We start from the raw sequence: 23,780 nt of genomic DNA on the forward strand, positions 1-23,780 counted from the left end.
CTAGTAATGCGCCATAGTTGGTGCATTCATTCCAACTAATAGCATGTACATTTCACAGAAGATGAACCGATACCATCGTTTGTAGCTCAAACAAATATAACCTTTCTATTTAATTACTGAGTACATTTTGGACTTACTGGTACTAAAACCAAGCTTTGGGAACTAATTGAAGTTCGTTGGAACTGCCAATTAGGCCTTTGTAAATATCTTTAATTAAAATTTGTTCCCGTGTAATTATTTGTAAGAAGATACATCCAGAACGAGTTTTATGGCTTCATTAGGAAATTCGACCTTTTTTTCTTTTATTCAATTTTAGTTAGCCCAGAATAATCAACGACTTTGTGATTAAACTCCGAATTTACTGGGCACTTTTCCAGAGTCTGGTCCGTGATTGAGCAACGCTATCAATTGGTCAGACTATACAGCGTTCAGTGGTCGAACGTACAATGAATCGGAGAGAATATGTAATGAAATTGTCTTGATAAAATTTAAGATATCATCAAGGAATTTTCTTGTTTGTCCTGAAGAATATCACTCAGATTCTCAAGTATAAATTCTCAAACATGATACCTCGTGTCCTAACCGAGATTTTAACCCCGGACCTCTCGTTTACATGACAGGAGTGCTAACTATTGATTTCGACGTTCAATTACACAAGTTAGCATCGAAACTGTAGTTTTATCGAATGTTTGCTTGAATCGCATAAACCAGTTTGACTTTGGGTCATGTCTTTAAGCAGTGGATGTTCCTGCTGCTGAAACGTTTATAAATAAATAAATAAATAAAAGTATTCGTAAAAACAGAGCGTTAAACTGACTAGTACCAAATTACATGCTTCAAGGTCATAGCTCCGACCAGGCGAATGGAGGCATCTAAGAACTCCTGTACTGGTTTCAAGCCGCGAGATATGGAGGGGGCGGGGGTGTGAACAAGTCCTTCGTTGACCTTGAAGCATGAAATTTGATGACGTTATAATTTAGTAGCATTTTAATGAATTTTTGTAGCATTTCGGGAAATTCTCATTTATAAATAATCAGAAAGTTTGTATTTCGTCACAGGTCTGGAAAAGTTTTAAAATAATCAGTCTATCATTTTTTCTTGTTCCTCAGAGTAAATTATAGCAATGATCATAATTATTGAGATTAAAGAAGCAAGTGTGGAAAATATATTAACGTGTATCACTCATCGTTCTGCGTTACTGAAGTAGGTACATGTCCAACACGTAAATATTTATTTTAATCACAGTCAGTGGTAGAGATGATAGCAAAAACCCGTGGCGCGAAGGTGGGAAGCGGTCCGTAAACTTGTTAGCAATTGAGTGTATATATCATACTTCATCTTTCATTACGTGTGGTCACATAAGTACAGCAAAGTTTACGCGATTAGAATCGCAGCGCGCTACGTCTGAAGCTAACACGAAAGTAACTAACGTGTTTACAGCCGAGGTTTCTCTAACATCTTAGATTGGTAGGTCATGAAGTCCCTCGTTACGCTATATCGTATCTCTTCTTATTGCGCCTGCGCAAAAAAGACGGTGAACGTAAGCCTGAACGTTTTGGTTAACAACGCTTGTGTTGAGTCGCTTCTGTGCTGTGTTCCGTCTCTGGCTACAGTAGATCGAGTCTGCGCGTGTCTGTGGTGAAAAGCGACGACAAGCGGGAATCTTTAGTACCTGAGGCGCTGTGACGCTGTCAACCGATCTCTCTTCAGGAACATCCAATCTCAATTTCTCTCTACAGATAATGAAGTATAATAAAGTTTTGTGGTTCGAAGCATGAAATTTCTTGTTGTGATATGTTGGTCTGTCCCCAGGCTCTGTAGCCTTTTATTAATGAAAGTTTATTATCTGTAGGGGAGCTTTAGCTTCGAAACAAATGAGAAATTTGCTGCGTAAGGTGAAAGGTATTTTAAGATATTATCCCACCATTTGCATGGGCGTACTCCATCACTCTGATAATAGAGGCAGCAAGGACATCAGAAACATTGATAATCTTCTACCAGACTCTACAACCCAGATGACAGCTACCTCTGTTGTGCTCACCGCCGTGAGAAATTCAAATCCTACGGAAGGTATTCGTGTCCACTTAACCTCAAAATAAAATTTTTTGTGCGAAATCACTGTCACATAACTTAACGATGTTTAATATTTTTATGTTTGATGAATTACATTAATACAGATGCTGAAACTGTTGGACACTGGCTGTTAATATTGTGGATAAATTAGAATTACTTTTTAAAGTTTTTTGAACGTCTATTCGCTCGGCTTACTAATCGATATTAAGTGTGATCGATCAACTGTCGATTACGAGGGCAGTGTAAACAACTATAGCAGTAATCTTTCAACAAAGCCAATTGTTTTTATGATTAAAAGAAATGGTTGTACGAGGAGCTATCTGTGAGTAAATTCCCTTCTGCTGAGTCAGAAAGGCAAGGATGCATCAGTCGATAGCGTTTGTTATTTGTTACAGTAAAAAGCACTCAATGATTATCTTGGTATGTTTCAGCGTACACGGAAAATATGTTTGTATGACTGCTATTATTCCATTTGTATTTCACTAGTAAGTTTGAAGTACATTTTCATGAGTTTTTTGTTTGCTTGGGCTCTTTTTAAATGTGTGCTGATTTCGCTGATAAAACATTCAAATTACTTAACACGTAGCACGGGATATTTTGTATTTTTCCTCTGAGATTACATGTTTCGGATGCGAAAAGATGACGGTACGAAAGAAATAATTTACCTTTTAATTTTAACGGGCATTTGCCAGTAGTCTTACATTTTAAATTGAAGTTGAGTGAGTGAGTGAGTGAGTGAGTGAGTTTGTGTGTGTGTTCGCATATAAAGATATGTCGATTTGCACCAAATTTTACATGCTTATTTCTTGAAGCCATGATGATAGTTTAGAAAGGTAAAAGCCGATAAAGTGTTCTGAGTCCGTATCCCGGTGAGGTTGGTTCTTGTAACTCGGAAACTAAGCAAGATAGAATGGTGCCAGGACAAAAGTTGTTTGTTTCGAAGGGGAGATTACAGGATCAGAGACAAAAATCACAAGTATCTGTCCTAGGTTTGAGTCCCGGTGAAAATTCTTTTGTACCCTGAAAATGATAGAAGAATGGCCTCTAGAAACAAAATTGTTTGCTTCGGTGAGAAGATTACGGAAGAAAAAATAACAAACACAGAATCTACCCTGGTCCCGATTCCCAGTAAAGATACTGGTTTTAGTGTTAATCTTTTCCTTGTGATATTTAATATACATCAGATGACGAGGCCTGTGGAAAGTTTTCGGAAAATGAGAATAGATAAGGAATTAAGCATTTGTCTAATATCCCTACAGTAATACTGCGAGCATTGTTCTAGTGTTATATAAACGAGACACTGTCGGCTGGGAAAAGAATTTGCCATCTCCGCCATGTTGCACGGTTACCGATAAAATTAGGAATCATTGCCCTAACCACTCTTTTCCTGGTTATGGGTCTGCTTATTCAACTGTGTCTGATTAATTGTTTAACGAGTTATTGCATTTCTGTTTATAAATGTTCAGTACGTATCTTTAAAATAAAGCAGTGGATAATAAAAACTCGAACTCACATCTGACACGTATAACAAAAACACCAGAAGTGACTTTTAATAGGCCACTTATAATAGGAAGTAAATTAAAAATTAATTGATCTGTAATGTACAGTAAACAATACTAAGTAAAATAATTTAAGAAAATTATGCCATTATAAAAAGAATGAATTTTCTGTCCCTCATACCTTTTAAATTACACCTACCGGTGTTGTTTCGTGAGCAGAAAATATTTTTTCGTAACTTCCTGCCGTACCAATGAAAGTTCAGAAACTACGGGATAAACTGGCAGGTACAGTGAGAACCATAACACACTGCACCCGATGTTACAAGGATTTTTAAAGCCTTAACCGCGTTATATGAGAGTTCAGGTTTTTACGACGCTGGTAACGATCCCATTATCTTTTGATTACGACAACATTTTGAATTGCACGTGGTTAGCAGTTGCTCCGTTTACGTTAGCCCGAAATGTTTGTAAACATTTTCAAGACTTAACGGGGCCACACCCCAGCAGACCAAATTGTATTTACCTGATACATTAAGGTTATACAGAACAACGAGGTTCTTCTTATTTGGTTAATTTAAATTTAAATTTAATTTAATTTGGAATTGATCATTAAATCAAGAAGAGAATTAGGAGAGAATAAAACTAAATGAAAGAACTTGGTTATCTTCTGGGTTGCTGCGCCGTGTTCTAGTAGAAGTTTAACCGACGTTTCAGAGGTCCTTGCTGAGTAAAATCGCCCTGCCTCAGAATCATCGCCGTGAAAACCTTAAATCCTACGTACCTGGAAGAAATCGCTATTACAAAATTTATTGCAAAAAATATATAAATAATAAACAGCCCAATAACCTTTCAGGTCTTGTAACGTAATAACACAGAAATAAGCGTGGACATATTAAAATAAACATCCGTTTCATGACACGAATCACATAGTAACAACTCTGAAAGTGAGCCATACGTATACTTTGAAACGGCAAGCATTAAAGTCTCCAATTGTGTGATTAATTTTAGGGTTTCGGTGCATCGGACTACCACTTAATTAAGCTACTAGGTGTTCTTCACGCTCTAACGTGAGTTAGGAACAAGTTTTGGGCCTTTCTATGTCTGTCCATTGCATTGGTGCAAAAAAGATCTAGGTAATTTTTGGCAAAAGAAAACTGAAGCCACAGCGCTAGTATATATTAAGACGTAACAATGACCTTGGAACACAAAAACCCTAGTTTGAATGGTCGAGGCTCCCGCCACGACGGAACCTTCGTCAGCGTTAGCAAAATTCCCGTTTTAGTTATAAGGCTCTGTTTACCTTTTCCAGCAATGCGTTTCATACTCAGGAATTGTTACCTAGGAAGAGACGATGTCTTGCGCTTGCGCAGGACTCCGCCCTGAGTTAGCTCTTTGGTTGGTTGGTTACCTTGGAACACAATTATCGCAACAACATAATACGTAATATGGTGTAAAGATCACCTATGAAATATCAGTGTACTCCAAAGAGTATACCTTTTGAATCTTGTTGTTAGATACGTTTGTTTTAATGGCTATAAGCGTATAATTTCCAAATTTAAGGTTAGAGTGATTCGTTTGACGAATTGCCTCCAACTTTAGTCTGAATATGGAGTTGATATGATTCTGCAAAACCTTGATAATGGAAACCTACAAGATCACACAACTCAGAAAATCTCTTTATCGCCATGAGAACCTAAAATATCTCATGTTCTTGGCGAATACCACTAAAAAACCTAGTAACTTAGCGATCATAATTTTTACCCCTAAAATTAATGAGGTTATGGATGAATATTTATCTGGGAAAGGTACTGCAATCTGTCGGAACCCTGTTACGTGATTCGATTAACAATAAAATCAAAACAGAATAAACTCAAACGACGCGTCCTATTATCATTTCCAGAATCTTATATATTTTATTTTCTTCCCGAAGGAAATTCTTCAATTGTTCAACAAAATGCTTTAGCTTTCAAGCAGGTTTATTTCTTCAGAGTTCTTAGACGTTTACAGGTTATATAACTGCGCCATTGAAGTGACTAACAAGTCCATGTCACAAATGCGTCAATACTTTTTTGCTTTGGTGTTCACAGATAACAGTAGAACGTCACATGTCACTTCGTCCATAGTTCGCGTGTGCGAAATTTCTCTCGTCATGTGGCTGCAACTTAAATTAATTCTGATATAATAATAGGACAGTTTATATATTACTGAATTAATTAAGGTGACCTTGTTTAGGCTCACGTCATACTTTTTCATGTGGTTCCTCTTTTTTTCAGAATTGTAGAATTGTTCATATATTAGGCCCACCGATACGTGCAAAACACTATAAGATACTAGCATCGTCTGATTGGTTAAACATGAGTGACTGACTAACATATGTCCCGGGTTCGATTTAAACTTTCACCACTAATCTTATAAAATCAGTTAATATAATAACAAGCAATTACATCAATATGGGAATATAACGAATGTCCGAAACGTCGTATATGTCAAATATATGCATTTACTGGCCTTCGAACATCATGTTGGAAAATTACGAGCCTTATTAAAACAGTCGATGTTTTAGCTCGACAAGCCTTTTCTGAGAAAATCGATAAAACCATTTGAGTCTCATGTAAAGTGCTTCTAATAAATTCCATTGAGTACATACAGTCCTTGAGAAATTGATAGTCGCTAAGCTAGTCAGAAAAATTTCTCTTCTTTTATGGAACCAAAATTTTCATTACCCTGTCTACTGCAAGAAAGGATCTTTTCCTGAGCCAGATTAGTCCAGTCCTCAACCTTCGGCTCTGATTCTGTTTCATACATTTCTTACTCCTCCCATGCGTGCTACATGCAGCGTATTTGTGTTTTACAAGCCCATAAAATTTTCCTTGAGATTATCGAAATAATATTTCGTAAAGAGCAAACATTTTTAAAGTTTGTATTAAGCAAATGTCCTACTCATTTAATTTTCCAATTTTTAACCAGGCAACTCCAACGCGTTCAGACATGCCCTGAGGCCCACAGAGCTTCTATCCTGTGCGTAACAGAGTTCTTTCCTCAGAGACAGGGGCTACTTACCTTCATTTAGTTTCAAACTTAACATCGTGTGGAGCTATTCCTCCGCTAACCCCTGATGTTCGCATGGCGTATTACTTAGCATTGGGGATAACTACGTTTTCCTTTTAGTAATATTTAAAGTAGATACTGAATATGTTGCTAATTTTAGTCAAAACGTGTTGAATAATTTTGAAGAATTAGCCGAAAGACATCACTTTATGCATACACGTGTTTGAGTTGACCATCCTCGCGTTACCCCGGCGATGGGATCAATTCTGAGTGAGTACAGGTTTCGCTCTTGCCGGGGATCGAACCTAATACCTTCCCAATAAAAATCAGCCTTCATATTGGTCTTTCCATAGTGTTTTAAGACTATGGTTTCTTTTGAACAGAAGCTGTGAGGTGTGGAGACTCGGCTTGGCTCCATCTTGTGTTGAGATCTGTTAATACAGGCAGTAGGTTGTATAATGAAGCAAACTGTTTAATAAACTACAGCCATGACGAAAAACAATTAAAAACCTTTTAAAGCCCCAGTCAGAGTTTTCTGTAAGTAAAAACTGCCTCCGCAAACCTCCGCAATTAAGGAACAAAATATAAAAAACATCTTGTATAACATTGTACATTTTTATAAATGTACATTTCTAAGGAAAAGATGTACCTTGCTTCTTGAATGGCAAATTGTAGGCTATAAGAAATGAGGAAAGTCATCTTATGTCAAAAATTATATAACCTTATCCTCTAAACTGTTACAATTTTGTGATAGTTATCTGCAAAATATGCTTGGTTAGACATTCATTTAAAGAATGCGCCTAAAATACTATAAAAATAACTATTTGTACATGTTCATTAGCTCAGTCAGTATAGTGACTAGCTACGGGCTGGATGACCGGGGTTCGATCCCCGACGTGGGCAGAGGATTTTTCCTCTAGCCTCTGCGTACAGACCGGCTCTGGGGCCTACCCAGCCTCCTATCCAATGGGTACCGGGGTCCTTTCCCGGGGATAAAGCCGGCCGGGGCGTGATGCTGACCACTCACCCCCATCTAGTGCCGAGGTCAAGGAAGAGAGGAGCTATACCTCCACTCACCCCAAGCGCCTACATGGCGTATAGTGGGACAAACTTTACTTTAGTTTACATGTTCATTACATAAGAATGTTAATTATGACTTTGGAATAAATTGATTGCGACCTGTTTTAAGGTTTCATCACAGATCTTACTCGAAGGGATAAGTAAGACAAAGGAAACCTCACTTAAAATAGCCAGGCGCAGATCGATGTTGTAAATCGCAACCTCTCGAATATCGCGTAGAATTTTTAACCACAAAGGGGCATTTAAATTTGCCTGAAGATAGTTCGGTTTATTATCGATAGTGTGTTATATTTTGTTCTCATGTACCTGCTTTCTTAAAGAACAAACATTTTTATGTAGATAAATATTTATGATCATGTACAGTTTTCGACACCATTTTATTGAGACGACATTTTGTGGTGTGTGGCCATGTTTGACAAATTAGTTTGTGCCCCGGATGTAAAATGATTACTGAACACTGAAATGAGCTAAGAAAACATTTTATGTGCATAATCACAAATCAATGCAGTTTAATCGGTACCATGTAATTAATTAAATAAGCTATGAACGGGATAACACTGATATTTGTAATTAGTGTTTCCACTGCGTCTTCCCTAATAGTTAAGTGTTGCGCTAGTAAATAAAGGTGAAATGGATTAATTATTTAACAATAGATGCAATATACATAAGTTTCAAGAAAGAGTTTAGGCATTAATTTCGAAATCTTTGATTTAAATTATGTAGTAATAAGTAGCCTTTTCTAAGTAAACAGATGTCACTACTATATAACTGCACTGATCTGTATGTAATAAGGCCTACTAACTAACTAACTAGATGGCTTACCGAACCCAAAGGTTCATCGCCGAATTAACCAAAGCCCTCCACCAGAACCTGTCCTGGGCTAGTAAGGTCTACATAAATGAAAATCTTAATGATATATGAAAATAATAATAACAGGGTTCATCGATGCATTTGCTATAAGCGTAGCTACACAGGCCTATATACAGCTTAAAACAGATAAAGATAACAAACTTACATTTGTTTACCGTGAAATATGTGCAAGGTGTCCCATCATTAGTGCGCCCTGATGATGAACAATTATTATTCAAAACGAAGGTCGTGTTTCGTCGTGTTTCTTCAGGGACAGAGTGCGTTCAGAATCGCCCTGAGACCATTGCTAAAGTTGCCTAGACACTACTGATGCGTACTGTGAAGTGAATAGGATTCCAAAGAGGACAATTTGATTATTTACTGTGTTTTTGTTTTGGGTACTTGATGGTTAGGTTCTTAATTACATGTGTTAAATAATAATAACTCACTCTAAATTTATTTTATATTTTAAACTCAGTGGTTTGGTTGTTAATAAACATGTAACAACTCGTTTTTTAAGAATTCGTTTATCCTTATCCCGAAAGTTGGATAAGATATGATTGATTATTTTGACTCAAGTAGTCTGCTAGAAACATACTTTTACACCCTATATTTCTGAGTGTTTATTCACATAGAGAAGTAGGGAAATATTCTTGCAGAAAATGAGGTTTGGTACAAATGAAAAGTGATAGTATTTTTCAGGACAGGGTTGTTGAGCTCAGAGTAAATCCACGTACTGGAACACGGGAGCTAGAGACTATTGTAGATGTGCGGTCCTGCGGTTTGGAAATGCGCATGCGTAACAGAATACAAGAACATTCACGGGCAGTTAATTTCGCGCTTCTATAGCTGAAACTCCTAACCAATAAATGTGCGTGCACTACTTACAGTCCGATACAAGTTTGTGGGTGTGGAAACCGTTCCGCGTTGTTAGTTTAAATCCATTTGCAGATTCGAGAGGAGATTTTAGCGTTCTGTTCGGCTATAAGATGTTACTAATGTCTGTTACTAAAAGCTGTTCCTGATGCATTGTCGCCGGAAGAGACTCATTCATCTCTGGGGTTTGTTCCGGGGTGTCTTCCAATCCATTTCCCGTGCCATACGTCGTTCTGACGTCATAGCACAGCGCGTTCCGAAATTTTTACGTCGGGTTCTTGACTTATAAGTGTAACATAAGTGTAAATCAGAGCCTGTGTTTAAATTTCGTGTACAGTTAGTGTAGAACACCACACTGAGTTCCAAAGCTTCAATTTTTTGCTGTCTGTTAATCATAACCTATAATTTTGTTTTGCACAGAACAAAAATGTTCTCGTTATTGTCTGATTTCTTTTGAAGTCCTTTACCATCTTACCCCTTATCTAAGAAGTGCCCTTGTTAACTTTAAGTTTGAAGAAACCAATGCATGTAGTCTACCTAATTATAATGAACTTAGTTTGCATTAATTAAATGCAAGCATTCCTTGAAGTAAGACGCTAGTTTCTGCAGCTTATAATTTTCACCTTGTTGACACAGATCTAGTTAAAGAACTGTTAGTTCCAGACAGCGTGTTCTTTTACGTACTTGCTTGTACCTTTTCAAATTCCCGGAGAAATCCTGTAACACAGCAAAGAATATGTCGTGTTTAATTTGTTTAGTGAGCGTCACATTTAAATTTTTGAAATAAACATTGCAGTCAACCAGATACGCTTCTGAGTAACTTGATGTAGCATTATACACTGCATTTCCATAAACCTTCATTCATGAACTTTATCGTAAATAATCTAGTATATTTTTGGATAAATTTAGCTATACGTAGTGTTAACACAAGGAATAGGAACCATCTTCATAGACCAATTGCTAACATTTTATGTTTTCAAAAAGAAGCTTAATTGATTTTGTTGATGAATCTCCACAGGACTCTTAATCCTTTTTAGAGGTTGTTATAGTTAAATAACAGTTTAACATTGAATTTAGTATATTTTTACCATCGTCTCTATGATTTGTACCTATGGTTTATCCCTCATCCTGTAGTCAGTCTAACTAACTTTTGGATATGTATATGAGAGTTACCTGGTTCGAATTTCACTTCTGTTACCGATTGTTTACCGACGTTTCTAGTCACTTTCCAGTGCTTCTCCTTGTAAATGTCGAGTTAGTACCTTAAAATAAGCATCGATCGTCTCTTTCCAAGTCCTTGCCTCTTCACAAATTATCAACATCCACCCATCTCGTTGAACACTGTATCCTCGGTGGTAGAAATCTTTGATTCGGTCCCGGTTCTACAGTGTGGCAGCGGAACCCTCCTCTGTCTTCGTGGTCAAAATATTCATCGCAGCTTCTCACTGCACTGTGGACTGTTATTACTTAGTTTAACTACACTTATCTCTTAACGTTATGTGGGGTACTTCTTAATTCCAGTCTTTGAATTCAGGTCGAAACCGTTTTGTGAGGGCTTGATGAAGGTTCTGTTACGACAGCCACTGTCAGCCAACTTGACGTTGAACTGCAGTGTGTAATTTACTTGTACCTTTCCCTCCGAAAGCTTTAATCATAAATCGAAGTACTCCACACCAAAAGTAGGTTTCAGCAATTTCATTGGTTAAGACGTAATAAATGTTTCGGTTTTGTTTACCCAGACAGGACAAAGGTGAGGGCAGATTTTTGAATTAACGGTAATATTGGATTATATAGGTTATGTCTTGCAATTTGTGCGACTAATGTATGAGTAATTGCATCATACGAGCCAAGCCATAGACATACACCGACATTCTACAATGATCTGTATCGAAACTAGTTGTTTGGGTTTTTGTTTCTGTCTGTTTGATGTATTATTTACGATGGGTAATTAACCTTTCAAAAATCTGAAAATCCCAATATTTGGGAACAGCAGCAAAGGCAAAATTGCATTCATAGAGAAATTAAGGCAGCTTAAATTCTAGGTATGTAACTGCCATTTGGCAAAGAATATTTTGAATTCTCGTCTCTTATCTAAAGCGTTTTACTTAAAATATACAAAACTATAATTGATTTGAGAGAACATAACTTGAGGACGTAAATAAAGGGAGTAAGTAAGGTAAAGTGAAGTATTCCCGCTACACGCCAATTAGGCGCACAGAGGGAGAGTCAGCGATCTTAACTCATTCTTAACCTCGGCGTTAGTAGAGATCAGCTAATAGCAAGCCCCCTAGTCCGTAGCCAGTCACTATACTGACAGAGCCCCGATTCTTTAAGTAAAAGGAGGTTTAAGAAAATTATATAAAAGAGGAGGTTTGTAATATTTTCTCTTTATTTAATATTGGAAAGTGGATTTTGATGTATTCCATTATTTTTCAAGTTTTATTTTTTGTATCGGATTACATGTATCGGCCGTATATGACCATCATCAGGTTCAAATTTTTCTCCATGTTCATTGTATCAGCGGGCATGTGTGCCGAAACGTTTAGTTCGACGCAAAAGACGAACACTATAAGATTAGTGATGGAACAGTGTGTCTGAAAGAGATGATGGTGAACATCAAGATATACAAAACACTCCAAGATTCTGCACCACGTAATTATAAATATTACAAAATTCTTGGACTATGTACGTCTTCTGTGATTTTACAAAGAACGCTACGTTTCGGAAGCTAAATCTGCTTCCATCCTCATGTTAAAAAGTTGGGAGGGGCATTATCAGTTAGATCAAGTGATTGAGGCAAACTCTTTCTATCGGACCCAAATGATTAGATGCCCCTCCCCCACACTTTTTAACTTCCGGTCGGAAGCAAGTTTATATTTAAAAAAGAACACAGACGATAGACATATTCCAAGTATTTTGTGATTCCCAAAGTAGCTTGACAGTTTAATAAGACTACTTGGGTGCATTATTTTAGATTGATACGACTGTGCTGTTTCAGAAACATATTTCAAATGTTCTGATGAACGATTATGAAGCAGCCGCAAATGCTAATGGGGAAACTAAATAACAAATGAGCAAAATTTTCACCCCATTCTTCAGAACACAAAACTAAGGGAATTGTTAATTATGACGAAATATTTTTCTGCCGATTTAAGGTAAAATTCTGTTTCAAACGCGAATAACATAGTACTTGGAAACTATAACATATCTAAAGTAATTATGAAAAAAAAATTGGTGCGTGCAAATAAAAAGAGGCAATTTGCAATATTAATTCTGACAGATTTTATGATAAATTCTGTTATACACAATGAAAAATTAAAGTTTACCTATATTATATTTTGTAAAATTTCGTAATAAAATGTGAAAGTGTACAATGTATTTCCCGAATATTGAAAATTCAATTATACACAGTCTGAAAAAGTGTCGTAATCTCCCCCCCCCCATCCCGTTTGACATTTTATAAAACATCAAGAGAGCCTCAACTGTTGATATTTAGTTTTAAAGTCAATATTTTCGTTGTTAACATCCATACTTTAATGCTTAACTTTTCGACGGTACTTTTATCATGTCAAACAATTTAGTTATAAATTAAATATCATTACGGTATATTTATATTTGGGGTCCTTAGTGGCCGCGTGGTCGCTGGGACCGTGGGTTCGAATCCCACTCAAGCCATGAATGTTTGTCCGCGTTTTTCTATATTGTGCTGTCCTCTGTATAGGTAGAGGCCTTACGACGGGCCGATCCCTCGTCCATGGAGTCCTACCGAATGTCTATAGATCAAGCCAACGAAAAGTTGGGACCCGCAGTGCTAAGGCACTTGAAGAACGGGTCGTTCCCAGTATCCCAGTATATTTATATTTATTAATTTTGATTTAACACGGCTGCTTTCCCATATCCCCATTTAATCCCATACATTACTAAGTTCGTCCAACGCAGATTCACCGAGGAACGTATTCCCCGCGTTGAACGAGGGATTACCATAATTCTTCCTACAAAAGTAGGCCTAAGTTATTGTTCTTACTGTTATTAAAACGATGTTCTAGATTTGAGGCTGGTTGTCTCCTGAAATTTACCGCAGACTTTCAGATTTCCCTCAGATGAACGTAGCCACTGCTTCGCTGTTCTGGTTTAAAACCATATCTCTCAGCAGAGGGGTCCCCTGTCAGGTAAATCGGTAGCTAGGATGGGAAACCATAATGCCCTAAGGCACCTACACTGCAGAAAAACAAAAGACATATCAGTCCCACGATTCTGATTCCATATATATCAGCGTCTAGAAAACATTTATTGCAAATGTTACCTTATATAGGTACTAAGTAGAGATTATGTGGTTTTGCTGTTTGCGAGGTTTTATTTAACCTTAAAGTTTGACCTTACAGTCTTTAATAAAATTCAATGTGTTTCTTGCTGCAGTATGATAATATTACAGGCATTAATGGTCTAAATAAGCATCAGACACATTTAAAGGAGAATTCAAACGTGTCATCTCATTTTATCACGTGAAATAATACGTGACTTTTATGTGGAATTTACTGAACACTGCTGGTATTTGTATTATATCAATCACCCTTGAAACGATACTTTATATATATATATATATATATATATATATATATATATATATATATATATATATATATAGGGAAACAGAACATGAATAATAGAAAATATAATATCCCACGCTTCAAGCTAATCAATCGACAAGTGACAGTTATAATTCTCTTGCATGAAGTATATAGAACGAAGGTAAACACCACTTAGGTCCTTTAGGTTCGGTACGCAGTAAACAAATATTATGTGCAATTATATGGAACTCTATCATCTGTCGATACATACTTTTGATACGAAAGCGACTCTGACCTGTAGTCAACACACTGGCTTACACGTATATAAATCTCACTTTCCTCAGTAATGTTCTTTTAATTCTAGAGGTCACATTATTATGACCATTTGCAGTTTATTCTAACACGAGTCGGAAAATCGTCCACTTCTAGGGACAGTGTAATTTGCACAATGTTTATTTCAGAATAGTAACAAAATGATATTTATACAAATTACGTAACTTACGTTTATGCGAAATGGAAACATTTAATGTTAACATAACATGTCAATTGTAGTCTCAGAGTGAATAATTCTTTTGCCAGTTTTGTTACCTTTGAAATCCCAGAGCGGGGGATCCCTAGTCATTCCCGTGCAGTTATGGTAATCCTACTTGATGACGTCATCACCTTATATCATCCACGTAATCCTTGGCCACAGTCAATTATGACGTCACTGTCGCTATTAGCAGACGTCAACATTTACGCACTAGAATCGTTAAATCTATACGTGTATTTCCTAACCTGTTTGACAGTATTATTCCCGAATAATTAATATATTTCACAATTATTCTTATGTATATTTATACATTATTGCTTTGCTTATGCTTTTTATGCCATGTCGCATTGTGCTGTTGTTAATCTGAAGTGGGCTAATGCCTATACGTTATTATAATTTCTTTTCTCTCGTCGACTTTTTTGCTATCAGGTGTTATCAGCATGTGTCGGACAGATGATAGACTAACTACGATATCCTTGATCCATTTATTTAAAATTCATCGTAGGAAGTAGAACCGCGAGTAGATCAGGTGATAGATAGCCTGTTATAATTGTCTGTACAGATGTTTTCATTACTTTAGCTTCTGAAGCCCTAATGACATGGGCGTAGAGCTGGCAGTAATTAATTGTAGAAGGCACATCACATGTTGCTTCAGTAGCAAATAGAACGTCACTTGTCATATGGCGTGGACGTTCTCCGCTGTTATAAGCCAAACAAGTTAAAAACCTGCCTTTTAAACAGTTCCATACATGATATAGGATTTGAGACTTTCGAGACGATACAATCAATAAAATCTTCTCGGGCAATCAGCCGCGTTAACTGGTTACCGTAGTAAACCGACGTTTCGGGAACCGACTCTGTCCCCATCATCAGGGTTCTGATTTAATTTTAACATGTTCTTCCCGAATGGATGAAATTACGGAAGATTATTTGAAAAGTTTAGTTTCGTTGTCGCATTACAAGTTGCCCTTATTCGAAGCTGAAGGTAGTGATGCTATATCGTTGCACTCCATAGAGGCGTTTGAGATAGGAGAACATATATTCTTGACCTCGCCACACTTTACCCCCGGGGTTAGAACCAGCGGTATCCATTTAATATGATGGTAGGTGAGCCCCAGAGCCGACCTGGAAACAGGTTAAAAAAATACATTTTCCTCAGTCGGAAATATTTCGTAGTCAGACACAAAACTGATCGAGATGAAGATATTTTATTTAAAAACGAGATATCTCGTTTATAGCATTTTGAATCTATAAAAAAAATGTAAATTTTCAAACGTGTTACTGATTTCACAGTTTTAACATCGAAAAAAAAAGGTTCATATATCTGAGCGTGAGATCGTTGCTTGTTGTTATTCTTATTCGTTTCTTAATTTGCATTCTCGCCAAGGACGATTGCGTAAAATTGTCTGGATAACTGGTCTTTTATCGTATCTCTTCAATTTTAAAACAAAATCTATTGTAGGACTCATCCTTTATTTATTATTAGATTTAGAGGAAAATAGTGCTCTGTTCTTAGACGTTGTCAAATGTGAGATGCACCCCAATTTAAGAAAATTTAAAACGTGAAAAGTGTGCCATTTTTCTTTATTCCTTCCTTGCATATATTCTCTATGGCGCTTTTGCGATGGAAATGAGCTATTCCTGTCCGTCCTGATGCAATAACTCAGGAACCCCTGAGTAAATTTCCAAACTGTTGGTTGAGTTATCTAAAATCTGTCGACATATTCCGCTTTGATTAAAGTTGAACACAAGAGGACACTCAACACAAAGACCTGTATGCGTTTCTGCCCCCATCTCTGCTATATCTCTCCACATATTTATCAGAACAAAAAATGTTTCAAACAAATGTAGATGTAGGATTTGAGGTTTTCACGGCGGTGAGTCTGAAGATGGCTGTGCAGTATGGTAGAATTTACCGACGTCATCGCCCTGATGATGGAGACAGCAAAGACCTCTGAAACGTCGGTAAACAGCTACCAGACTACATGGTGCAACAACCCAGAAGACACACATCTTCAACTGTAGTACATAAAAATATAACGCACGCTGTGCTCAGTATGAACTTCTTTTCGCAAGACTTAAGATTTTGGTTGATAAATAAACAAAGTCGATTTATTTTCCATACCATGACATCCCCTTGCTCTATCACTCGTCATGTTTTATACTATTTAGTCCATTAAAACATAAGTCGTCTGCAAATTTAACATCTAACGTCAGTAACAGTGTCATAATTCTTAAGCAACGACCACAATTTCTTAATTCTATTTTTATTGGTTAAATTCTATCAGTTATAATAATTTGAAGAAATATATAGGAAAACGTCCATTTTTAATACCGAGACAAAATTGGAGGATAACATTCATATAGATTTTTAGAGATAGGTCTATTTTTTGTGAGGATGTGGATTAAACTGGTTCAAGGTCATGACCATTAGCGTATAGTTTTATTAGCGAGTATTTTCGTGGGACAGAGTTGGTTCCCGAAACGTCGGTTTACTACGGTAACCAGTTAACGCGGCTGATTGCCCGAGAAGATGTTATTGATTGTGTTATCGGTGTTCCAAATTTCACAAATAACAGACCTTAGATAGAACAGAGCAGAATTTCAGGAACTGGTGCGACTAAACGTTTAAGAAGCAGTGAAGTTCATACTTTGTCATCGCCACACACTGCGTTTTCACCCCTAGATCGCGTGTCTTCATTGAAAGCCATATGCAACTCACAGTTACGGCATCAGTATTTCGTGTTTAAAGAACCTCGAAAACTTATATTATTACAGCGATGTGAAGCCTTAAGAAACAGGAATGACTGTTTAAGAAGTGGCTATAAAAATGGCTTTATAAGATTTGCTGCCGATGACCCAAGTGTTTGCTGGATTTATTGACCATTGTGTTTATGTGCTGGGCTCGCCCTTTGAGGCAGAGTGGGTGTAATTACTGTTATAAGGTTGGTAACTGCAGCGTAGCTACGTGAATTGATTCCAGTCTTCATGTCTACCTTAATCTACTTTAATAACAAAGTCTTGCACTGCGTTAGGTTTCAGTCTTTGTATTTCACGGCTATGGATTTTGGTTCCCAGCTGATTAATCAAGTTCACTAACCTCAAATTAAAAACTTTTAAGAGAATAATTTCACTGAAATTTTGAATAGATGAAAGGATTCTGACTGTGATTTGTTCATATCAATCTATGTACGTTTATAGAATGATTTTTATTAGTTGAACGTTTGCCATATTCGTTTCGAGCTAGCAACTTTCTTTTATACAAGTTTGCATTAAAACTTTAAAAAAATGTACGCCTCTATAGAGCCTACCAATAATGTGATAGTACGTTATCGAACATCACGCGGTTCTATCGCATCTCTATAGTTTTTGCACCCAACCACCACGTCGCTTTACATCCAAAATGAATTTGCGTTATGAAAGCTATGTTATCTGATATTCCATTGTATTATATCTAAATCTAACAATGAAAATGTGCGTTACGATAGAAATGACTGAACTCATTAGAAGATTTTCCTTTTTTGTTTGTTTCGTTGATAAAATAATTTTATGTTCTACGTCTCATTAACTACGTCTTAAATTAATTGTGACACAAAAAGATTCCTCAGCATGTACGATTTGAGGCTTTCACGGTGGTAGGTGGTGAAACTTCTGTTTCTGTTACCAGAACGTCGTAGTCGGTCTGTAAGAATGCTAACGTATGGTAACTCTTCGCTTTGTAATCACGTCGATGGGACAGATTCTGTATCATATCAGAATTCTGAGTAGAGTAAAACCTCTTCTAAGGCGAATTCATTTATACGCTGTTTGCTAAGCACTCTCTAAGGTGCATTTAAAAAATACCACTGCAGTTTTAAACCTATGTATTTTTATAACCAACTTGATTTGTTCTATTCAGTGCGTAAATATTCATCTCAAACATCGTCCCGAAATTACTTCTGTCGCGTTTTAAACTCCGTCACGTTCCACAGACTGCATGCAACCCCCGGCCTCGGTCTCACGCTGTTACGAACTTGCCTGAAGACATCGCTCGATTCTAGTCCTCGGCTTTGCGCATGTTTCTCACTACAGACACATTTTAAGGGCTATTTTTGCGTCGTTGCCAGGAAAGACTTCTTGTCCTCTTGAGTGCTTGAATTGGTGTCGGTGGGCACGTCGCTCGCTGGACTCTTGACTGGTGGATTCAACAATCTTCTTGGCCGATTAAACGCGGCTGGGTAAAGGTCCAAGTATTCTTCAGCAGTGGTGCCCACCTTTGCCTTCTTCTCCTCTGGAGGCGCTGGACTCGAATCTGTCCCTATTTTACCCCGGCATTTCTACTCCGACCTGAACATTGCTGAGTTTCTGGCCGATGGCTTCAGATGTATCTCTCGTGAACGCAATGGATTTTACCACCAGTCCTTGGGCGGAATTATTGCCGTTTACCTGAGGCGCTGACGGCTTAGGACAGTTGCCTGTAGACGGGGTGTTTTCGGCCTTGAAGTTTACATAGTTTCTTCCTCCGGGAGAGGTAATTTGGATTGTCGTTCGCCCGCCTCTCGTGTTTCTGTCAAACCCTCGGCTCCTCTGTTCCTCCTCTTGGTTACGACGTGTTTCTGTAGGTGTCGCGAAGAAGCATGGGGCAGTTTGTCCAGATGGGCCTTAAGAAATACTATTTCCTCCTCCGCTGACCCAATTCGGCAGCCGATCCACTAATGACAGCAACAACGAATCTGAGCCAGCTGACATTGGAATCTGTAAAACCGGTTCTGAGCCGATCGCCTTGTTCTCGGAACCCATTCAAAGTGAACATAACCAGTTAATGCCTTCGCCAGATCAGCTTTCAAGTGTTTTACTCTTGGACTGCGTTATGAAATCAAAACGGAAATGTAAAAGTGACAATGAAGCAAATAAAAGTTGTAACGTTATGACAATAAACGATAAGATAAAGATTCTATATAAGGCGCGCTGTGGTATAGGGGCAGAGCTGTTTGCCTAACATTCACTTGATATTCTCTTTTGAAGTCTAATTTTATGTTGATATTTTACTTTAATACCAAACTTTCCGATGATATTTTATGGTAATACACAGATTGTTTATAAATACTAACTAACTAACTAACTAACTAGATGGCTTATCAAACCCGAAGGTTCATCATCGAATTAACCAAAGCCCTCCACCGGACTCTGTCCTGTGCCAACAAAATCCAGTTCCTTCAACTCCTATCTCCCATAGATCCCGCCTGACATTATCCTCCCATCTACGTCTAGGTCTCCCCAGCTGTCTCTTCCCCTCAGGCTTCCCAACCAATACCCGGTGCACACCTCTCATAAATACACACTGTTTATTTACTTTCACGTTCCGCGACCCCATTCCCGCATCCCCATTAATGTAATATAATATCAGGATCGTTCAACGCGGATTCACCAAACACGTCCCTTACAAGTGCCCTATCTACCGATTTGGAAGATTGTTTACTATAATATTTGAAGTTTTCACGTCGGTGAATCCAAAGTCTCTCTTCTGGGTTGTTATACTGTGTTATCTGGTAGAAGTTTACCGACGTTTCAGAGCTCCTTGCTACCACCATCATCAGGGTGATGTTTGGAGGCATCGAGGACCTCTGAAACGTCGGTAAACTTCTACCAGACAACACGACGTCACAACTTAGAACACAGCCATCATAGGGTACATTGTAGTCTCTAATTAATGTGAATAGCAGTAGAGTAAGCACAGAGATACTACGACATTCTGTCATCTTATAAGTGAGACTTCAGATTTCATCTGAAGCCACTAAGCGTACACAATATCAGAGGCCTACGGCTGAAAAGGGGCGAAGAGAAAGTGAAGGAAGAAGGTAGTGTTTTAATTAACGTTTCCTTTTGTGTCCTCCGATTTGAGGTCAAGAAGTCATTTCCATTAGGAGTTTTGGGAGGAGCATCGCCGTGTGGCCAGGACTCGGTTATTAGTTCGCTGGAACAACGAATCTTAAGAACCCAAGAAAAACGAATACTCACAAAAGTATTTAAGTCGGATACCTTTGTAACGGAGACAGCTACGTATTCCAGTCATAAACAATTCTGGCTTAGAACGCGCTAATAATTCGGATCCCTCAGGCTTCGTACGTAATACAATCCTTAATTTAAAGTTAATATAGACCTTGGTATAACCCAGCACCAGGTATAGTCTTGTAAAAACAAAATGGTTTACGCTTTTATAAGCACGCGAACAGATAGGCTACACTGATAATGTAATGCATTTTTACTGTGCAGTTTTGCGGTCAAATGAGATCTCTAATTCATCATTCTGAAATATTCATGAGCTTTGAATCAAGATAAAAGATTTAAACACTGGAATTAAACCGACTGCCCGTTTCTTTTTATCTTCTTAGAGGGGCGCTGCGTAAAAAAAGTAAGGACAAAATGTTGTTCAAATCATACAGTACATATGTTTTGGGATAATACGTGCATCATTATCACCATCGTCATTATCGCATTTCCCACGTGCAGTCTGGCAGGCGAGGGTTGTAACTGACTGCTAGGATCCGCTTCCAGACTCTCTGGTAACATTGTGGCCGTTAATTTTGTTACTTAACAGCGCGCTGTAACGCCTGGTGAGTCTGCACAGCGCGATTAACATTCTGATTTCTCCATGAGTATTTATGAAAAGTATCCTTGATATTTGGTTAAGTACCCTCATGAATCCTTTACGTGATTGGCCGTGGTTTAGAGATTGTAAAATATCTTAAGGTTATGGACATATCTACCACCAATCTCTTTCTCAGGATCACTTTTATTTCGAAATGTTTATGGTTACAATTGTATCTTCCTGTAATGTAAAATAAAATAATAATTTTGTAGTTTTTAAACTTTGTTTTCTTCACTGAGAGATTATGGACATGGATATTTTCTTGGTTGTTGAACTGTGTAGTCTGGTACACGTTTTCCGACGTTTCGGAGGTACTTACAGCCCCATCATCACCCTGATGATGATGAAAGCAAGCACACTCATAATGTCTACAAGCTTCTACAACAATTCAGAAGACAGACATCTTCGGGTATTTTATTTACATGGAGAATGGTAAGATAAATGATTTTGAACTTGAAATGGACCATTTAGTTGCGTAAATAGGTAGAATCGTGGCTGAAACACGATAAATTTCTGATTCAGACTCTAGCCCCGTGCAAAGGTTAACACCCTGAAGCAGAATGCACCATCACGAGACATGCCATGGCGGTGTCACGCAAAGTGCATGATACTGACCCACCGCACGGCTGACGTCATCATGCGTGTGCTAGAACGCGTCTCTTGCACTCTGCATGATCAAGACGCTGGAAGGCAATCCGGCCGCGAGTGACGAAATTGGGTACAACACATGAGATCGAGGGGAACACGGTTCAAATCTCGAGGAAATTATCGATTATTCCCACTGCGACTTTTATATTTTTGATCAGTCTCTCATTGCAAATTCAAATATAATGCATAAAAAGTGGTTTCCTTAACTTTTACATCAATGGCTTACTTTTCAAGGAAAACAGTATTATTCTCAGGTATATTTGATACAACTAATTCGAAGTTTCGAGAATTGGCTTGGCTTCAGACGTCAGCTAATTGGTTGTTATTACACTGACATATTTATTAAGATTTAATCATTTACAGATTACGGGCGACTGTTTATATGGACCTGGGACATTTTTTTACTGGACTAATGGTCTACATGTTAACGTACTGTCCAGAGTTTCATCGAAATTAATTAGAGTAAAAGAAAATTAAAGGTACGCGCCATGTAGGCGCTTAGGAGGAGAGGTTTATAGCTCCTAATCATTCTCAACCTCGGCACTAGATACGGATAAGTGTTCAGCGTCACGTCCCGGCCAAATTAATTAAAATATTAATATAATATTTAATTATAATAAAATAATTATCCCTAATACGGGAATTCTCGAAAGGTGGAATATATAAAATGTGTCTGAGACAATTGATAGTGTCCAGAATATTATCGGTGTGTTTTCATGACCGTCTCGTTACGGATCCTTGCCTAGTCACATTTCATAAACCTAAAATGTCGCATATGCAAGTTAAATTTATTACCGCTGAGTCAGTACGTTAGGGTAAGGTCATGGGTTAGACGCAAACACGCGAACCAACGTAACCAACCAAATATCCGCACGATTACGGATTAAAACTCCACAGACACACGATCTTTTAACATTTCGTAATGAAAATACTGTCCATATTTGCTGGGAAACTTGTGGACAGATTTTAGCAGTTCCACTGACAAATGCACTGCAAACATAACCTCACTTCTAATCGCGTTTTGCACATACTGCTTCATAGGAAGACCTACTTCGTTGTCCAAATTTTCTGTCTTTGGTTTGAACACCTCAGCTTTCAGACAAATTTAACCTTCGTTCGTTTCAGTCCAACAGACCCAAATCCTTTAGTTTAGGTGTTCTCGATTTTTTCAAGACGTCGGATAACATTTACCTTTCATTGTCGATTTGTGAGCCTAATCTTTATAAACGAGGACAATTTATTGAAGCTTTATGGAGTGTAATTAAAATAAATCTGATACGTCCATCCATTATTCGATAATTTATTGAACCGAATCAGTCATTAGTGAAATTATTTACACTGCTTTTATGTCCTTAATCCGTCAATAGTGAGTTTAATTTCTGCTGTTGCAATTTGTATGCAATTCTCCAAGTGTAATGCGCGTAGTGTTCCTTTGTTTTACATTATTCATGAAGCTGTAAGGTTGCTCATAGCGATAATTACAGCCAAACACTAATTATATTAAGACAGTTTGTTTTGTGGTTATTTCAAGGCGGAAAAAATATTTTGAACAAAAAACAGGAACTGATTGATAACAGATTTCTTATTTATCCTTGAGTCGTTTTGAAAATTAACAAATTCCAGTTGTAAGTTTATTAGTCTGGCATTAGTTTCAACAGGAGAAGCAGAAGAAGACATTTATTAGTATATTTCTTGCCTTGAAGTTGGTAAATCTGTCAGTAGTTTCCACTTTAAGAGTCTTGACGTAGTTAGTATTAATTCTGACCTAACTCCATCTGCTAAATTTAAAAATTGTTATGAAGTTGGCTGCCTTCTGAGTTGGAACGTCGTGTAGTCTGGTAGATGGTCTTATCATGAAGGCAGTAAGGATCTCTTAAGTGTTGGTAAACATACATCTATCAGACCAAACGGTGCTAGGAAACAGAAGACAGCCAACTTAGTTGCTCGTGTAGTTTCAGGGACGATGAGGTAGCCGTTAC

The 23,780-nt window shown here is 37.6% G+C and overlaps 1 protein-coding gene across 3 annotated transcripts in view; it reads left to right on the forward strand.

Annotated features, from left to right (window-relative positions):
- ss (aryl hydrocarbon receptor spineless) overlaps positions 1 to 23,780 on the forward strand; it is a 265,001-nt gene that overhangs the window by 50,134 nt on the left and 191,087 nt on the right. The gene's annotated exons all lie outside the window — the stretch shown is intronic.

Source organism: Zootermopsis nevadensis, unplaced genomic scaffold, assembly GCF_977971745.1.
Source record: "Zootermopsis nevadensis isolate Lab colony 2312 unplaced genomic scaffold, Znev_1.0 Znev_ptg000010l, whole genome shotgun sequence".
In the NCBI taxonomy this organism is placed as follows: Eukaryota; Metazoa; Arthropoda; class Insecta; order Blattodea; family Termopsidae; genus Zootermopsis; species Zootermopsis nevadensis.